The sequence below is a fragment of the Pristis pectinata genome, chromosome 11 (genome assembly GCF_009764475.1).
Source record: "Pristis pectinata isolate sPriPec2 chromosome 11, sPriPec2.1.pri, whole genome shotgun sequence".
NCBI lineage: Eukaryota > Metazoa > Chordata > Chondrichthyes > Rhinopristiformes > Pristidae > Pristis > Pristis pectinata.
The window spans coordinates 79,377,918-79,397,362 of NC_067415.1; the positions used below are offsets into that span (position 1 = coordinate 79,377,918).

General features: G+C 42.2%; 1 protein-coding gene across 2 annotated transcripts in view; it reads left to right on the forward strand.

The window, feature by feature from the left end:
- Positions 1-19,445, forward strand: part of LOC127575842 (dachshund homolog 1-like) — a 489,887-nt gene that overhangs the window by 71,931 nt on the left and 398,511 nt on the right. The gene's annotated exons all lie outside the window — the stretch shown is intronic.

Consider the following 19,445-nt stretch of genomic DNA (forward strand, 5'->3'; position numbering starts at 1 on the left):
GGAAATTGCACAATGTTAAAAGAAAGTTTAATAACTGCAAATTGATGTTGTTAAAAATACCAGACCTCTCACTGCCTGCTCATCGGATGTTAAAATCCCTAAGCAATGTTGTGGTGGTGAAATGGTTAAAATAACTATTTTCTGTGCTTATTTATTTCCCCACCTGAAAGAACAAGATGGTATTGTAATAAAAGCAGTAACAAGTAGTAACAATGTTTTCATTGTCCTCCTGAGGAAGTGTCAAAAAGAAAATCCTAAAACCAGTTGTCCTTGATAGAGAAACTGTCAACAATTAAAACTCAGAGGGAGGTTGTGTTTGTTTATAAAAGGCAATAAAACCTTTCACCAGCTCCTGCTATATGAAATCTGAAGAGCAAACCTGAGCTGATTTATTATTTCCATAGTCTGCAAGAACGGACATCAGTTGTAGCTCCCTCTCTGTCGCCACAGCAGACATCAATCATCTCAGCACAACCTCTCAATTGCATTCTACCAAGTGGTACCTATTATTGTACATGCTTTGGTACTTGTGCAGTTTTGGGGGATACATTTTTCCCCTCTGTTTTTTCTCTACTGATAACCCTTTACCCCAGCAATCATCATGAAATCCTTGCTGAAGGAAAATACCTTGGGGAGCAGTGACAATTCTGAGAAAATCCTTGCATATGTTCAGCCACATACGCAGATACATGCACATAGAAACACATATGGAGACAGATGCACACACAGAGATACAACACACACACACACACACACACAAAGTACACACATACACATACAGACATGCACATGCACACACAGAAAGATGCACACACATAGACAGATGCATGCATGCGTGCGCACACACACACAGACACACACACACACAAGCGTGAGTACATGTACGTTATCGATTCTTTAATATTTAAACTTGGGAGTGAGACTATTTTATAGATTTTTTTTCTTCTTCCGACAACCAGAGATAATAAGCTGACAATATTCTCTGATGTTTACATGCCGTTATGTCATTCCATTCCTCACCTATGGATGTGCATTTACATAGCACCATTCCTCCAGTAAAATGTGTCAGAGCACTCCAGGGGAGATTGAGCAGTGTAAGGACATGCTTTTTCTGGGGAGTAAGTCTCTCAGAGGAGTAGAGACAGATTGAGAGTGTTGGAAAGGGTGCTCTAGAACGTTTGGGTCTCTGAAGATGAAAGCAGAGTTGTTCAATGGAGAAAAGACAATCAGCATGCAGATTGGAAGAGTGCAAGAATCCAGGTGTTATAGGGCTAGGGTGGTTCACCGAGATTGGACGGGGCAGCAGATTGTTAAGCTCTTGTCTTTACTTGTGGAAAATTGGCATAAGGAACATGGCATTTTCATCATTAAGGCATTGTGAATGTGTAATATTTGGTCTGTTGAAATTGCAATCTACTCTGATGAAACATTTTAATAACTTTCATTCTTTTAATTTTCAAGATGTTTTAAGGCCAACATAATAAATGAATAGAGTCCCTCTAAAGTAAAGTACTAAGATGGAGAAGAAAAATTCAGACATTTAAGTCCTGCTGTGGCTGAAATGCTGACACCAACAATTAGGGCTCATAGATTCAATTATACTAATGTTACCGGCCAAATCCCTGTAATTAAATTCAAGGGTCCATTGCTTCCTTCACAAATACAGAAATGTAAGTAGTTTTGAATCTTTTTTTTCAGTGGTTAGGTTAGTTAGTAATATGCAGAGGATTAGATCTGATATTATTTGAAGGGCAACCAATTAGTTTTTCAAAAATTAACAAGCTTTTGCTGACTTGCAGCTGATCCTTTTTGTGTTTTGCTCTGGCCCCATTGATCGTGCACAGATTGGTTGGCTGCATGTTCTAGTGTCTTCACAGATTTTTTTTGTGGGGTCTTCTTTTGGATTTAATGGTCAAGGTCACACTTGCCTTTTGCCAGCAGATCCGCAGAGATCCGGTGACGCCCTCCTCATGAGTGCACTCATCTTTGACATCCTGCCTGTGCCTTGTAAGGTGGAAGTCAGAGATGAGATGGAAGTCAGATGCTGATTTGTGTGACCTGGGGTTTTGAGCTGGAGGCAGCTCTAGAAGAGGAACGCAAATGTCCTGAGCTTTGCATCCTGGCCTGGGACACCCTACATATGTAGTACGACCTAATTCTCATATAACATAGAAGGAGGCCATTTGGCTCATTGAGTTTATGCCCACCCTCAGAGCAATCCTCCAATTATTTCTCTGTAATTTATGTTCTCACACATGCCCATGAACATCCCCCGATTCTCCTATCAGTGTAAATTTACAGTACCCAACTAACCTAACAACAAGCACTCCTTTTTGGGAAAATGGGAATTTGATCACATTGGGCCACTTGAATGCACTTTTTGAATGCGATTGCCGACCTTGATTTAAAACTGTAAATACAGGAAGGTGTTTACTCAATCGTAATGCTTTTAATCAATTTCTGGCACTTAGGAGTGTTTTTAAATAAATATGTTTTATTAATTTTTAAAAATGATTTTAAACCTGTTTGAATTATTTCTGAATATCGCTGTATCAGAGAAATGAAGTGAATTATTCAAAGGCTATTAACAGCACCAAGCTATCCAAAGGCCATCAAGGCATCGCAGGATAGGGCTTCAAGTTCCGCCGTCTGAGGACCAGTCACTGCTTGTGGCTTCCTGTATGATTGGTTCCACAGAGCTGCCGAACAGAGCTGTGAATGGAGACAGATACACACACACACACACACACACACACACACATGCACACACATACAGATGCACACCCACTCACACGAACATGCACGTATGTACATTATTGATTTATTAATATTTTAACTTGGGAGTAAGAAGACCACTTTATAGATATTTTTTCTGCTTCCCACAACCAAAGATAATAAGCTAAAAATATCCACTGGCATTTATTTCCTGTGATGTCGTTCCATTCCTCACTTATGGATGTGCATTTACATAGCACCATTATTCCAGTAAAATGTTTCAGAGCAATCCACAGGAGATAAATCAAATGAAGTTTGAAACTGAGCTACATAAGGCATGCCTTTTCAGGGCAGTGGGTCTCTTAGAGGAGCAGAGACAAGCAAATGCTGGCAGTTAGCCCATCAAATCCTGCTTTTCTTTTCCCTCAGAGCATGGTTTTCTCTCCACTTTCCTTAAAACTCTGTTAAAGTTGAATTGTAGACTAAATTTAAACACTTGCAAGGTCCGAATGGGAAATCACACTTGATGGGGCAGCAAATCAATCTACCAGGAACAAAGATCAGAATGGTTGATTCTCAGAATCCCGGTTAATCTAATATTTAAATATTCACAGTTATAAATGATTCAGGCAGTAACCAAGTGGTGTTTGCCTCATGATTGCTTTTTCTCTCTAACCCCTCAACAGGGGAGATCTGTACTTGTGGTGGTAACGTAGTCTAAGAAGCAACATTTACCATGTCGCTTCTTAGACAGAGATGCTATCTGAAACTAATAGTTGCTCCTTGTCCCTAATCCATGAATGTTGGGGAAGAATTGTTGGGAAGATCCATCCTTCTGTGACTATTTGTGTGTTTACCGATGACCTTTCCGAGCTGGAAAGTTACCCCATGCATTCCCCTTGGAATGGGGAATGTTCCAGTTCCAAGAAGGTTAACTGCTGGGCTTCATAGTGACCTCAGCAATGATTCTGGGATCTCCTCATCTGTGTGGCTCAAAGACACATATGCTCCACTCATGCACTAAGCTAACAGGAAAACCACAATGGTTACTTTTAAATCAAATATTTAAGGAATTTTCTTAACCTTGTCTCATGATTGAGGATTTCCCCTTGAATTTGTATCTCTGACAAGTGAATGATTTCCACTTGTTTCTTGATGTTTGATGAAATGGAGACAACAAGGATGAATAATAAGATTTTGCAACCTCACTGGGTAAACGGTTCTATTTTGTTTAACATTAAGTGGGGCACAAAGAGTGCCTGGTCTGTCGGGAAAGGGAGAATCCGAATGATTCTCAAAACACAAGAAGAGTTTTAGAAGCTGAGTGATGTCTTCAATGGATTTAAACATAAAGGATTTGAAAAGAATCCTTGAAAAGACCCCGAGTCTGTGTAAGTGGATTGTTTTGGGGCTTGGAATATGTAGAAATTTATGGAGGATAGAAGTTTGCTCTGCAGAGTATTGGACATGGAGGTGGGACATGGTTGAAAGATTTATTGACAGATGGTGCTGATGATAAGATATAAGATTAAAATATTTATTTATTAGTCTCACGTACATTGAAACACACAGTGAAATGCATCTTTTTGCGTTACTAAGAGTGTGCTGGGGGCAGCCTGCAAATGTCGCCACGCTTCCGGCACCAACATAGCATGTCCGCAGCTCCTAACCCACACGTCTTTGGTATATAGGAGGAAACCGGAGAAAACCAAGGAAACCCACGCAGACGCGGGGAGAACGTACAAACTTCTGACAGACAGCAGCTGTGGAGTGGGGGCAGTTGTTGATAATACAGGAGTAAATGTGATTGAAAGATTTGCTTATGCTTTAAATTGAAAGATTTTGATTTGTTGCGTTTAATTACTTAGAAGTGTTTAAACTTATTTAGTTGTAAATTTTAATTTTTTAACAAATAATTTTGAAATATTTTAACTACATCTTTGGTCTTTTTTAATAGTTTTCAAATTTTTCTGAATATCAGGAACATTCAGAAGCGTTCAATGCTTCTCAAGTTTGACAGTCGGCTGAGCTTAACTGGCTGTCAGAGATTAATCAGCTCATTCATTGATGGGGCTTGTCTCGATCTCACAAGGTCCCACCTCTGTGTATTGTCTCACTGTTTTGGTTCAGGATGGTATCAAGCAGAAAGTTTACGCAAGTAGATCCAGCAAAGGCAGTTTTTCATTTACCACTCGGTCAGCAGTAAACATGGGCTGTCCATGACTGACACCAAAGCCTAACTCAAAACAATCTTATAGCTTAGTTACATACTGGGTATCAGCCAATAAAGTGCCTCCCTTGCTGACCTTAAAGCTATCGTGTCTTTTAATTGGATAAAATTGGTTTCATTGAAAGGTATCAAGTCCAGACTTTGTGTCATTCACATTTATTGGCACAGCGAATTGGCAGCAAACTTCCCATAGTTCTGCTCTTTGCTTATTATGCACTCAGCATTTTTCAGGTTTAATGGTCTGTCACCTCATATTTTCCAGTTCTCTCAATCTTTTCAAACAGATCAACAACTTTTCCAGAAGAGGTTTTGTACTAATCCAAATGAAACAGGCAGAGTGAATGTTTACACTTGCAATGACGGGATTGATTTCAACTGCATTTGAGAAAACCACAGTATTACCATTTTTCAGTTTTCAGTTTTATGGTTTGTGTTTTTGGTTAACACTGGGGACAACTTCTAAATCACCTATTCACACAGGGCATGGGTACATATTAAACAGTTTTGTTTCTGGCTGAAGTAATTTGAAAATATTCGCAGAGACTGTTCACTTAAGAGCAAAAAAAACTTTTCATCGTTTCCTTATTTATTGAGAGAGGTTGTCACCTAAAATGCAGAATCTTTCTTAGGGAAAGCATGCAGCCTGTCATAGTGACTGGTGAGAATATTTACACTGTAAAAGATAATGTTCTCTTTCGGATCTGGTTTCTTTGTAACGGGTTTAATTCTCGCTGGAATTTGATTTTTTTAAATGAAACTAAATTAGTAGCAGTAAAACTAAAATACTGGGGATGCTGTGGATCTGAAATACAAAGCAGATAATGCTGGAAACTCTCAGCAATTCAGGCAATGTCCACAGAGGGTGAAATACAGCTGAAAGGTTGCGTTGATGATTGAAGTGCATGGTTTTCAAGCAAAGTCAAGGGATGGGGATGGGATCAACAATGGGGAAGATCAGTGTTTGTGCAAAAGGCAGGAAGGATGATATAATGAAAATGCAAGACAAAATTAGGTGATAAGCAAAGGAGCAGAAGGTAAATACAGAAGAGGTGTAAATGATTGCAGCAGAGTTGTAGATGAGAAGTTAGATTAAAAAGCTTGACAAATAGAGAAACTAATTATGCTGGCAGCTGCTCCCATTAAAGCCATTTTGACTCATCCTTTCACAGACATTCCTTTGTTCTACTCTTCCTTCCATCTCATTCTCTCTTACTGAAAACTAACTTGATTCTCTCTCTTTCACAATTCTGATGAAGGGTCTCAGACCCGACATATTGACTGTTTCTCTATCCACAGATGCTACCTGACCTGCTGAGTTTTTCCAGCGTTTTTCTATTTTTATTTCAGATTTTCAGCATCAGCAGTTGTTTTGATTTTTATTGACCAAGATAGGGCTGTGCAGGTCCCATAATATGTTGACAATCTAACCAGCAGTGTATGAGCAACAGATCCATTGTAGTCTATTGCACTGAAATGGACTTTGTTTTTTTTTGTTCTAATTGTGTTCCTTAGAACACAACAGCACAGTACAGGCCCTTCGGCCCACAATGTTGTGCCAACATCTTATCCTGCTCTAAGATCTATCTAACCCTTCCCTCCCACATAGCCCCCTATTTTTCTATCACTCATGTCTATCTAAGAGTCTCTTAAATGTCCCTAATATATCTGCCCCCACAACCTCTGCCGGCAGTACGTTCCACACACCCACCACTCTCTGTGTAAAAAAAACTTACCCCTGACATCCCCCGTCTACCTTCTTCCAATCACCCTAAAATTATGTCCCCTCGTGTTAGCCATTGTCGCCCTGGGGAAAATGTCTCTGACTGTCCTTCCTGTCAAAATTGTGTATAAATGTACTTAATTTATGTTTTTCTTGTGAATGCTGCTTATCTGATGCTGTGTGCCTACGATGCTGCTGCAGGTCAGTTTTTCATTGCACCTGTGCATACATGTACTTGTGGACATGATAGTAAACTCGACTTTGACTGCGTTAAGCTTCCCTAGCATTCTCGGTTACAAAGAAAACAACCAGTCTATCCAGTCTTTACTCACAGCTCCAGCTTTCTGGTCCTGTCATCTTTTTAAGGTTGACAAGCTGGTGCAGCAGTTAATGCTGCTGTCTCACAGCTCCAGGGACCCAGGTTTGATGCTCACCTTGGGTGCTCTGTGTGTGTGTGTGTGTGTGTGTGTGTGTGTGTGTGTGTGTGTGTGTGTGTGTGTGTGTGTGTGTGTAAATGTGTGTGTGTGTGCGCGGTGTGTGTAAATGTGTGCGGTGTGTGTGTGTGTAAATGTACATGTGTGTCTTGTATGTGTGCGTGTTGTGTGTGTGTAAATGAATGTGTGTTGTGTGTGCATTGTGTGTGTAAATGTGTGTGTGCGTGTTGTGTGTGTGTAAATGTATGTGTGTGTACGTGCGTGTGTGGAGTTTGCATTTTCTCTCCACGATCGTTTGGGCTTTCTCTGGATTCTCTGGTTTCCTCCCACGTTCCAAAGAAGTGCTGGTACAGGCTGTCACCAGGTTATGAATACCCAACTCATGGACACCCCTACATACCATCACGGTCCCATAATATTATTAAATTAAGTCCAACGTGCGTACATGCGTATGTTCCTCTGAATGGCAGAACTAGTTTCTGCTCTCTCTCCACTTGTAGTAATTGTTCTTTCTTAATCAATCTTATGTGCTTTTGATGCTACACTGTGGAGGTGTGTCCAGTTCTAGTCGCCTCATTATAGGAAGGATGTGGAAGCGTTGGAAATGGTGCAGAGGAGATTTACCAGGATGCTGCCTGGTTTAGAGAGTATGCATTATGAGGAGAGACTAAGGGAGCTAGGGCTTTACTCTTTGGAGAGAAGGAGGATGAGAGGAGACATGATAGAGGTGTACAAAATATTAAGAGGAATAGATAGAGTGGACAGCCAGTGCCTCTTTCCCAGGGCACCAACGCTCAATACAAGAGGGTATGGCTTTAAAGTAATGGGTGGGAAGTTCAAGGGAGATATCAGAGGAAAGTTTTTTTTACCCAGAGAGTGGTTGGGGCATGGAATGCGCTGCCTGGGGCAGTGGTTGAGGCAGGTACATTGGTCAAATTCAAGAGATTGCTAGATAAGCATATGGAGGAATTTAAAATTGAGGGATATGTGGGAGGAAAGGGTTAGGTAGTATTAGGTGAGGTTTAAAAGTCGGCACAACATTGTGGGCCGAAGGGCCTGTATTGTGCTGTACTTTACTACATTCATATCGAGTGATTTTTGTGCTTTTTCCAACTTATGCACAAAATCGATTGAAGGACGTCTGTAAAAAAAAGGACCCTGTTTGTTATTCCCTGAAGGTTAATCAGCTTCTCTGAACTGCCTCTTAGTGTTGGATAATGGCAAAAAGAAATAAAGTGAGAGTTTCTGGATTTGTGTGAGAGAGGGTATAGGGAAGTCAAGAGAGAGGGACTCAATGAGCTCAATGGCCTGCTTCTGTGTCACCATAAGGATAAAATAAGACCATAAATATTTGCACCTTCTCCAGTGCAATCACATCTTTCAAACTGGAGCTGGTAACCGCTGCTGCCCTTCCTGTCAAATTCTCCAGTGAGACACTTGTCCCTTCGATGAACACAGCCTCACGGCATTTGTTCAAAGGCCTCCACTGTGGAAATCTTCCACCGTTTTGCATATAAGAAAACAATCTGTCCTCAAGGAGAAATCGGTGAATGTCCTCCCCCAACTGCTTCTCATCTGCTGAACAGTCAATTTGTATTGGAGCCACGTGCCAGAAACAAAACTATTTCTGTGCACTCTGCTGTCACAATTGATTTTGCAAACAAATGCTGGCTAATAATAGTTTTGATAAATGATATCATTTCTCCAACAGCATTAGGCCTCTCAGTTCACCTTTGACCTAACCTGTTAGCACGTCAGAAATAATAAGAAATATGAACAATCAACTTTCAAACTACATTTTCCCCTGAAATGTGTCGCAAAGAACAATGCATCAGATAAATGGTTCTGATCTCTGAGTAAATCCCCATTGCAAGCACCACTTGGCATGTCAGTGGTGTGAATTATTCTCGATCAATTTGACAACAAAATTAAACAATTAACTAAGACAATAAATGTTACTAAATTAAAAGCCAGGCGCCACAAACACCTAGCAAATTTACTAGACAGACAGCTTGATCAGGCTAAGCAAAAAAAACTTGTAGCAGCATCACAGGAAGATAGTATTAGAGACACAATATTCACAATAAAAAGACATAAACATAAATTGTACAAAATTATACAAGGAAGAACACAATTAGAACTAAAAAAAAGTCCATTGTTGTGCAAAGTGGTCACAGTATTGCTATACTTAGGTAGTGATTAGCATTGTGCAGTATGGTTCAAGAACTGAATAGTTGAAGGGAAGTAGCTGTTCTTGAACCTGAAGGTGTGGAACTTCCCAATGCAAGAAGATGGCATGGCCTGGATGGTGGGGATCTTTGTTGATAGATGTTGCCTTCTTGAGGCAGCATCTCATGTAGATACTACCAGTGGTGGGGAGGGATATGCCCGTGATGTATTGAGCTGAGTCCACTACTGTCTGCAGCTGCTTGCATTCCTACACATTTGAATTGCTGTACCAGACCGTGATGCAACCAGTCAGGATACTTTCAACAGTACATCTGTAGAAGTTGGTTAGAGTGTTCGGTGACATGCCGAACCTCCTTAACCTTCTAAGAAAGTAAAATCTCTGGCACGTCTCCCTCGTGATTGCATCTATGTGCTGGGCACGGGACAGGTCATCCAATATGGCAGCGCCGAGGAATTTAAAGCTGCTGACTCTCTCCACCGCCAATCCCCCAATGGAGACTGGCGCATGTTCCCCTTCCTGAAGTCAACAATCAGCTCTTTAGTTTCACTGACATTGAGCAAAAGGTTGTTGTTGCAGCACCACTCAACCAGGTGTCCTGTCTCGCTCCTGTATGCTGAAGTATGCAAAACTATGTGAGTCCTGATGAAAGTAAATAGGAAGGGCCTAGGTGAAGGGTCAAAAACCAAGGGACATAAAATTAATTTAATTGGTAAAAGGATTAATTAGAAATAAGGAGAAAAAACAATTATAACCCAGAAAGTGGGAGGAATCTGGAACTCACTGCCTGAAGAGCAGTGGAGGCAGAAACCCTGATTAGTTTTAAACAGCATTTGGATATGTACTTGAGGAACTATGAGCTGCAGGGCCTCGGGTCAAGGGTTGGATTGTGGGATTATCCTCCTTTGACCAGCATTCTCTCTTGGGTTAGACAAGCCCCTTCAATGTCATAAATATTTGATGACTCTGGATGCTCCAGACTGCCCCCTGATAAGGTGGAGAAATGAGCAAAGAAGGGGAAAAGTTCAGGGATAGAATTCCAGAGCTTAGGAGTTTGGCAACTGAAGTCACGGCTGTCAGTGGTGCAGATGATAATGGGGATGAGCAGTTGAGCAGAGTTAGTGGACCCCGGAGAGTTTGGAGGGTGGAGATAGTTGGGTGTGGTACTCACTTTCAGAAGTAGAGTTCAACATCATGCAAGATGTTGAACTCCACTTCTTTATCACGTTTAGCACATGCAATAGAGGACTAATTTGTTCCCTGAAGTGTTGTCAGACTGAATCAGCGAATACAAGGTTGATGGTCAGTTCAAGTTAGCTCACAGGCACCACTAGCATAACACATTGCAAACTATGACAAGAGAATTTTTTTTTTGCAGTTTCAGCAGCCAGAGCAGCAGAGGGGAGGAGCCAGCAGCTTTTTACTTATAGTTGTTTCTGATTGGCTAAGTGCGTGGCAACTCAGCCAATAAAAGACAGGTAGGGGAAAGCAGAGTGGCCACTGTGTGAGTGGGCCTGTGTAAGAGTGGGGAGCTGAGGCTTTGTCTCAAGAGGCTTGGGCTGAAGAGGTGGAGGCTAAAGTGAGGTTCTGTTAAGTTCTCTTTCTTTCTTTATTATTGCACGGGTAGAGCAGTGGGAATGACACCCAGGGCAGTGGTGTGCTCATCTTGCATGATGTGGGAAGTCAGGGAGACCTCCAGTGTCCCTGACGACTACATCTGTGAGAAGTGCATCCGGCTGCAGCTCCTTACAGACTGTGTTAGGGAACTGGAGCTGGATGACCGTTGGATCATTTGGGAGATTGAGGGGTTGATAGACAGGAGTTACAGGGAAGCAGTCACACCCAAGTTGCAGGAGACAGGTAGCTGGGTGACCGTCAGGAGAGAGAAAGGGAATAGGCAGTCAGTGCAGGGTAATCCTGTGGCCATTCCCCTTTTTGTCTTAGTTACTGTTGGGGGGGATGACCTACCAGGGGAAAGCCACAGTGGTCAGGTGTTGGGCACTGAGTCTGGCCCTTTGGCTCAGAAGGGAAGGGGAGAGAAGAGGCAAGTGGTAGTGATAGGGGATTCATTGGTCAGGGGAGCAGACAGGAGGTTCTGTGGATGAGAATGAGACTCTTGGATGTTATGTTGCCTCCCAGGTGCCAGGGTCAGAGATGTCTCAGATCAAGTATTCTTAAGGGGAGGGTGAGCAGCCAGAGGTCGTGGTCCACATTGGTATCAATGACATGGGCAGGAGAAGTGACGAGGTCCTGCAAAGTGAATTCAGGGAGTTAGATGCAAAGTTAAAAGACAGGACCCTCAGGGTGGAGATCTCAGGATTGCTACCCATGCCATGTGCTAGTGAGGCAAGGAAAAGGAAGATGGTGCAGTTTAACATGTGGCTAAGCAGATGGTGCAGGAGGGAGGGCTTCACATGTTTAGATCATTGGGCTCTCTTCCAGGGCAGGTGGGATCTGTACAAACGGGACAGTTTGCACCTGAACTGGAGGGGGACCAATATCCTTGCGGGAAGGTTTGCTAGTGCTATTCAGGGGGGGTTAAACTAGAGTTGTAGGGGGGTGGGAACCAGGGTTTCAGGACCAGCAAGTGGAGAGGCTGTGGAGAAAGTAGGTGTTAAGACAACAAACAAGGATAGAAGCCGGAAGTAGGACTAATGTTCAATGCAAGGAGTATTGTAGGTAAGGCAAATGAACTTAGAGTGTGGATCTGTACCTGGAATTATGATGTTGTAGCCATCAGTGAGACTTGGTTGCAGGAGGGGCAGGACCGGCAGCTCAATGTTCTGGGGTTCTGTTTTAGACATGATAGAGAGGGAGGTATTAAAAGGGAAGGGGTGGCATTACTCATCAGGGAAAATATCATGGCAGTGCTCAGAGAGAACATACTGGAGGGCTCGACTACTGATGCAATTTGGCTGGAACTGAGGAATAAAAAAGGGACGACCACGTTAATGGGACGATATTATAGCCCTGCCAATAGTCAGCAGGATTTAGAGGAGCAAATTTGTAGAGAGATAGCAGACAGTTGCAGGAAATATAAAGTTGTGATTGTAGGTGATTTTAACTTCCCACATATTGACTGGGACTCCCATACTATAAGTGGACTGGATGGGATCGAGTTTGTCAAATGTGTTCAGGAAAGTTTCCTTAATCAATATGTAGAAGTCCCAACTGGAGAGAATACGGTACTGGATCTCCTCTTAGGGAATGAGACAGGGCAGGTGACAGAAGTGAGTGTAGGGGGACACTTTGGATCCATAATTCCATTAGTTTTAAGATAATTCTGGAAAAGGATAGGACTGGTCCTAGGGTTAAGATTCTAAGGAGGAAGGCCAATTTTGATGGCATCGGAAGGGATTGGGATAGGTTGTTTTCCAGCAAAGAGATGCTTGGTAAGTGGGGGGCCTTTAAAAGTGAAATATTGAGAGTACAGAATCTGTATGTTTCTCTTAGGATAAAAGGCAAGGCTAACAGGTTTAGGGAACCTTGGTTATCGAGGGATATTGAGGCCCTGGTAAAGAAAAAGGAGGTGCATATCAGGTATAAGCAGTTAGGAGCAAATGAGGTGCTTGAGGAGTATAAGAGATACAAGAGAACAATTAAGACAGAAATCAGGAGGGTTAAAAGAGGACATGAGGTTGCTCTGGCAGACAAGGTGAAAGAGAATCCCAAGTGTTTCTATAGCTAGATTAAGAGCAAAAGGATAGCAAGGGACGAAATTGGTCCTCTTAAAGATCAGGGTGATCATCTATGTGTGCAGCCAAAAGAGATGGGGGAGATTTTAAATGAATTTTTTGCATTTGTGTTTACTCGGGAGACAGACACAGAGTCTATAGAATTGAGGAAAAAGAGTAGTGAGGTCGTGGACTGTAACCAGATTATGGAAAAGGTGTTTGCTGTCTTGAGGCAAACTAAGGCAGATAAATCCCCAGGGCCTGACGAGGTGTCCCCTTGGACCTTGTGGGAGGCTAGTGCAGAAATTGCACGGGCCCTGGCAGAGATTTAAAATGTCCTTCACCACAGGTGAGGTGCCGGAGGACTGGAGGATAGCTCATGTTGTTCCGTTGTTTAAGAAAGGCTCTAAGAACAAGCCGGGAAATTATAGGCCAGTGAGCCTGACATCAGTCATGGGTAAATGATTGGCAGGTATTCTGAGGGACAGAATATACAAGTATTTGGATAGACAGGGCCTGATTAGGGATAGTCAACATGGCTTTGTGTGTGGCAGGTCATGTCTAACCAATCTAATAGAGTTTTTTGAGGAGGTTATTGGGAAAGTTCATGAAGGGAAGGTGGTGGACGTTGTCTACATGGACTTCAGCAAGGCCTTTGACAAAGTCCTGCATGGGAGGCTGCTCCAGGAGGTTAAGTCACTTGGCATTCAGGATGAAGTAGTCAATTGGATTCAACACTGGATTCGCGGGAGAAACCAGAGAGTGGTAGTAGTGGTGACTAGTGGTGTGCTGCAGAGATCGGTGCTGGGTTCATTGTCGTTTATCATCAGTATTAATGATTTAGATGATAATGTGGTAAACTGGATCAGCAAATTTGCGAATGACCCCAAGATTGGGGCATAGTCGACAGTGAAGAAGGCTATCAAATCTTGCAAAATGATCTGGACCAGCTGGGAAAATGGGCTGATAAATGTCAGATGGAATTTAATGCAGACAAGTGTGAGGTGATGCACTTTGGGAGGACAAACCAGGGTAAGACTTGCACAGTGAATGGTAGGGCACTGAGGTGTGCAGTAGAACAAGGGGACCTGGGAATACAGATCCATAATTCCTTGGAAGTGGCATCACAGGTAGATAGGGTCATAAAGAGAGCTTTTGGTACTTTGGCCTTCATAAATCAGGGCACTGAGTACAGGAGTTTGGATGTTATGTTGAAGTTGTATAAGACGTTGGTGAGGCCAAATTTAGAGTATTGTGTGCAGTTCTGGTCACCTACCTACAGGAAAGATATCAATAAGCTTGAAAGAGTGCAGAGAAAATTTACACAGATATTGCTGGGACTTGAGGACTTGAGTTATAGGGAAAGGTTGAATAGGTTTGGACTTTATTCCCTGGAGCACAGGAGAATGAGGGGAGATCTTATCGAGGTATAGAAAATTATGAGGGGTATGGATAGGGTAAATGCATGCAGGCTTTTTCCCCTCAGGTTGGGTGAGACTAGAACTAGAGGTCATAGGTTCAGGGTGAAAGGTGAAATATTTAAGGGGAATCTAAGGGGGAACTACTTCACTCAGAGTTTGGGGCGAGTGTGGAACGAGCTGCCAGCGGAAGTGGTGGATGCGGGTTCAATTGTAACATTTAAGAGAAGTTTGGATAGGTACATGGATGAGAGAGATATGGAGGGCTATGATCCAGGTGCAGGTAGATGGGACTGGACAGAAAGCTAGGCCGGCATGGACTAGGTGGGCCGAAAGGCCTGTTTCTGTGCTGTCGTGCTCTATGACTCTAAATTCCATGTCAAAACAGCATTGAAAAACCTACAAGTGAGGAAAACAATTCCTAAGGCCATTACTGTTACATAGAAATTTGAAAGCATCCATCAAAGTGTAAATGGTATCAAGACATGGCATTTTGTCTCCTTCCTAACTGTGGGAGAAAAAAGAATCTCCTTTAAGGTAAAATCATAGAACCATCGGGTGATCATGCTTTAGAAGGAGGTCAGTTCAGTCATCCCAGTTTGCTGTGGACCAATCCATTGCACTTATTCTGATATGTTTTCCCCATGCTAAAATGGACTTTGTTTTCTGTTTGTTCTAATTGTGTTCTTTCTTGTAAAAATTGTGTAGAATTTACGTTTAATTGACATTTTTCTTGTGAATGATGTTTATCTGATGCTGTGTGCATGTGATGCAAGTAAGTTTTTCATTGCATCTGTGCATACATCTACTTGTGCATATGACAAGAAACTCAACTTTTGACTTTGACATACCCTTGAAAATTATTTTCTCTTTTGAAAGCCCTGTTTAGTTCTGTTTCTACCACACTTCCAGGCATGAAGTTCCAGATATTCTCCATTTCCCAGTTTAAGAGAAAAAAAGCATTTAAGAGAAAAAAAGCATTTTTTTCTCTTGTATTATCTTTTGCTCTTTACTTAAAATTTGTGCCTTTATCCATTCATTAACAGTGAATTCCCTTCTTTTGAGACTGGGGCTTTGATTCTACACACCCCAGCCCAGAAAAACGTAATTTCTGTAAAGCCTAATAAGAGTTTTATATTTTTCAATGAGATCACCTCTTTATGCCTGGCTGGCTTATTCTCTCCTCATAGGACAATATCCCTCTGCCAGGAATCAATCTGGTGAACCTTCGTTCCACTCCCTCTATTGCAAGTTTATCCTCCTCCTCTACACTGATAGGCCAGACCTGCACACATTATTCAAGATGTCGTCTCACCAGGGCCCCATACAATTGTAATATAGTGGCTTTACCTCTGTAATCAAATCCTTTTGCAATAAAGACTAATACAGCATTTGCATTCCCACTTGCTTGCTGTACCGACACGGTAACCTTTAGCAATTCTTGCATTGTGCATGAAGAAAGCCAGCCTCCTCTCCATGAACTCTGTCTACACTTCCAGCTGCCTTGGTAAAACAGCCAACATAACCAAAGACCCCTCCCACCCCGGACATTCTATCTTCTCCCCCCCCCCCCCCCCCCCAACGGGGCAGAAAATACAAAAGCCTGAAAACACGCACCGCCAGGCTCAAGGACAGCTTCTATCCCGCTGTTATAAGACTATTGAATGGAACTCTTGTACAATAAAGATGAACCCTTGACCTCACAATCTACCACATCATGGCTCTTGCACCTTATTGTCTACCTGCGCTGCACCTTCTCTGTAACTAAATGTTACACTATATTCTGCATTCTGTTATTGCTTTTCCCTTTGTACTGCCTCAATGTACTTACGTCTTGAAATGTGGTTGTTATGTTTATGGGTTTGTGTAGATCAAGGAAGCATTCAGCATGGTGGAGTTTTAGGAATGTGATTGAGCCAGGGTTTGGTGTTGGAATCTGTGTGGAATGGGGGAAGAGTGAGGGAGGTCAGAACCAAAGGGAAATATTTTTTTGAAAAATAATCTTTATTCATAATAAAAAATGTATATAAGTACAAAAGAAAAAAAAGTGCATGGCTCTTTAGATTTGTAGTGTTGTTCAGTCCATACATTCACAGTGTCATCAGCTCTATCATTAGCACATTTTGTGTACATAGCACTATTACCACTCACATGGCCCCCAGGATGACATAAACTTCAGTTGTTTGAGGGGCTTCCAACCGCCCTCGGCCCCTCAATGTCCAGTGGCTGAAGGACCCTTGACTGCAGTCCGTCCCCACAAAGCCTTTGCGTTGGCTGCACCAAGCCTCAACACATACTCCTGCATCCTGGAAGGTGCCAGTTGACAGCATTCACGTGTGGACATTTCATTGTACTGGAAGACCAGCAAGTTTCGGGCAGACCAAAGAGTGTCATTCACCAAGTTGATGATCTTCCAGCAGCACTTGTTATCTGTCTGTGTGCATGTCCCTGGGAACAGCCCGTAGATCAGAGAGTCCTCTGTTACGCATTAGAAAGGCCAACTTACCTGCAGTGGGTCCAGGAAGCTAAGGAAGGCTCAGGAGGCTAAAGAAATTAGCCTTTGACACTCACCAACTTTTATTGATGCACCATAGAAAGCATCTTATCTAGATGCATCATGGCTTGGTATGGCAACTGCTCTGCCCAGGACTGCAAGGAACCACAGAGAGTTGTGGACACAGCACTGCGCATCACGGAAACCAGCCTCCCCTCCTTGGACTCTGTCTTTACCTCTCGCTGCCTTGGTGAAGCAGCCAGCATAATCAAAGACCCCACCCACCCGGGTCATTCTCGCTTCTCTCCTCTTCCATCAGGTAGAAGATACAGGAGCCTGAGGGCATGTACCACCAGGTTTAAGGAAAGCTTCTATCCCACTGTGATAAGATTATTGAATGGTCCCCTTTTACGATGAGATGGACTCTGACCTCACAATCTACCTTGTTGTGACCTTATTGTCTACCTGCACTGCACTTTCTCTGCAGCTGTGACACTTTACTCTGTACTGTTATTGTTTTTACCTGTACTACCTCAATGCAGTCTGTACTAACTCAATGTAACTGCACTATGTAATGAATTGACCTGTACAATTGGTATGCAAGACAAGTTTTTCACTGTACCTCGGTACAAGTGACAATAATAAACCAATACCAAGACCAGGCATCGAACTCAACAGCCGATGACCAGGTAGGGGTGACTCCCTTTTGAATGTCAAAGAAGCTTACCTAGTGAAGGGTTGCTTCTGCATGAGTGGTCCAAATTAATTGTGTGCAAATGACATGATAACTGTGTATCTTGACATCTCTGCGGATGTCTGGCCACCTCTGTGTTTTATGCATGTGAGACCCAAAACGAATTTTGTGACCTATTTAACTTATGCTTTGCATATCTATTACATCAAGCAGGTTTTTGATTAAATTCCTTTGATAAATGCAGGAAAAACCTTGTAAAATAATTTTGAGGCTTTGCACTTTGGTTCCGAAAATAATTTTCAAGAGCTTGTGCTTCCCCCCTTTCTGGATGCCCCAACTTACAAGTTTAGATTTTTTAAATGCAAGGTACTTTTCACACAGGCTGGAGCTGTGCTACTTAAACTGGGGTTTTTAATGCCTGTGATTAGGTTTGTAGTGAGATCTACAGACTGCCTGATCTTGCGGCTCAAAGTAGCCTCTGAGAACATACAACTGACAATCAATGCTGACAATCATTGCTCAACTTTCCTTATCTCGCTGCAAGCATGACTTGTCTTTCATTTTCCACTGTGTTTGCATTATTCACTTGAATGCACTGTGAGAAAATCTGAATGCATGTCATAAATTTGAATATTTTGACAAACAAGGTTTAAGCAGTTCTGGAAGTGACAATGCAGTGTTCTCCCTTCTCCCCCTCCCCCTCCCCCTTTCTTCTTTAGATCCCTGTGGGAGCTTTAATTGCATCTGCTCTTTCACAGTGAATGGCTAAGGGTGTCCTACCTCCCAGCTGATGCATTCGGTTTTCAGACCTATTACTCTGTGAAGGAGATTTTTTTCTCTCTCTCTCCCTTCCAGTGTTCAGAGATAAGGCCACAATAAAAGGCCAGGAATGAAGCATTGTCTGGGATTGCTCTTCACAATCACATTCGGAGCAGGAGGCAGGGAAATGCATGATTAACTGCAACTAGATGAGTGACATGGCTTTAGCCAGGACACTGGGAGAGGACAGACACTAGGTTAATGCAGTGATCAGCACACTGTAGGGAAAGGAAACCTGGGATGTAGTAACTTCTTTTAAACTGTGCGGATAAAACCACGTCAAACACACTTAGTCCTACCCCTAACCCTTAATTAAGCTTTAATATATATAAAGAAAGATCCATTTTTGTTGGCAATTTTATTCTTTGCAAAAGCTCTTTCTTCCTGTTGGGTGAATGCACAAAGATTTTGTGATAGCAACGACTGCTAAGCTACAGGCATTTGCTGGAATTGCTCTGTGAAATTGACAGCAACTTTGGGACCTCTGCACTTGTCATTTACCACAGGAATCCCAAACCTTCCTGTCTGTGGCCTGGCCCTCCTCCCCAGGCTATTCTGTTTGTAGTCATCTCCAACTAAAAAATCAAGAGAAATCACTTCAATTGATGTGAAATTGTCTGAAAATGTTACATTGCCTCATAGGCTTTAAGTGAGATTTAATCATACATCAAACCATAATTTCTGCTTAGCAAACTTTCTGTCCCCAATAGGCTAATCTTATCTAAGCAGATTTTGATTCCTTCATGTAATAATTCAACATGTAATGGATTTTATAATAACTGTATTTTTTTAAAGTTTATGCTTGATATCTCAGTTTCTACCTAAATTTTGTGTTTGTTTTCCACAGTTTATTTGGCACTCCTTTTAAATGATTAATTAAGAATTGTACTTTTTTCCATCACTGGATTCCTCTTTGTGAGAATTCTAATTTGTCTTTATCAATGAACTTTGATGACTTCACGGTTATTGAGGCCCAGGGCTCCCATTGAACTGACCCCTGAGAACAACCAACATTGGAAATGGCATAATTCACATCCCAGAGATTGAAAACTAACCATT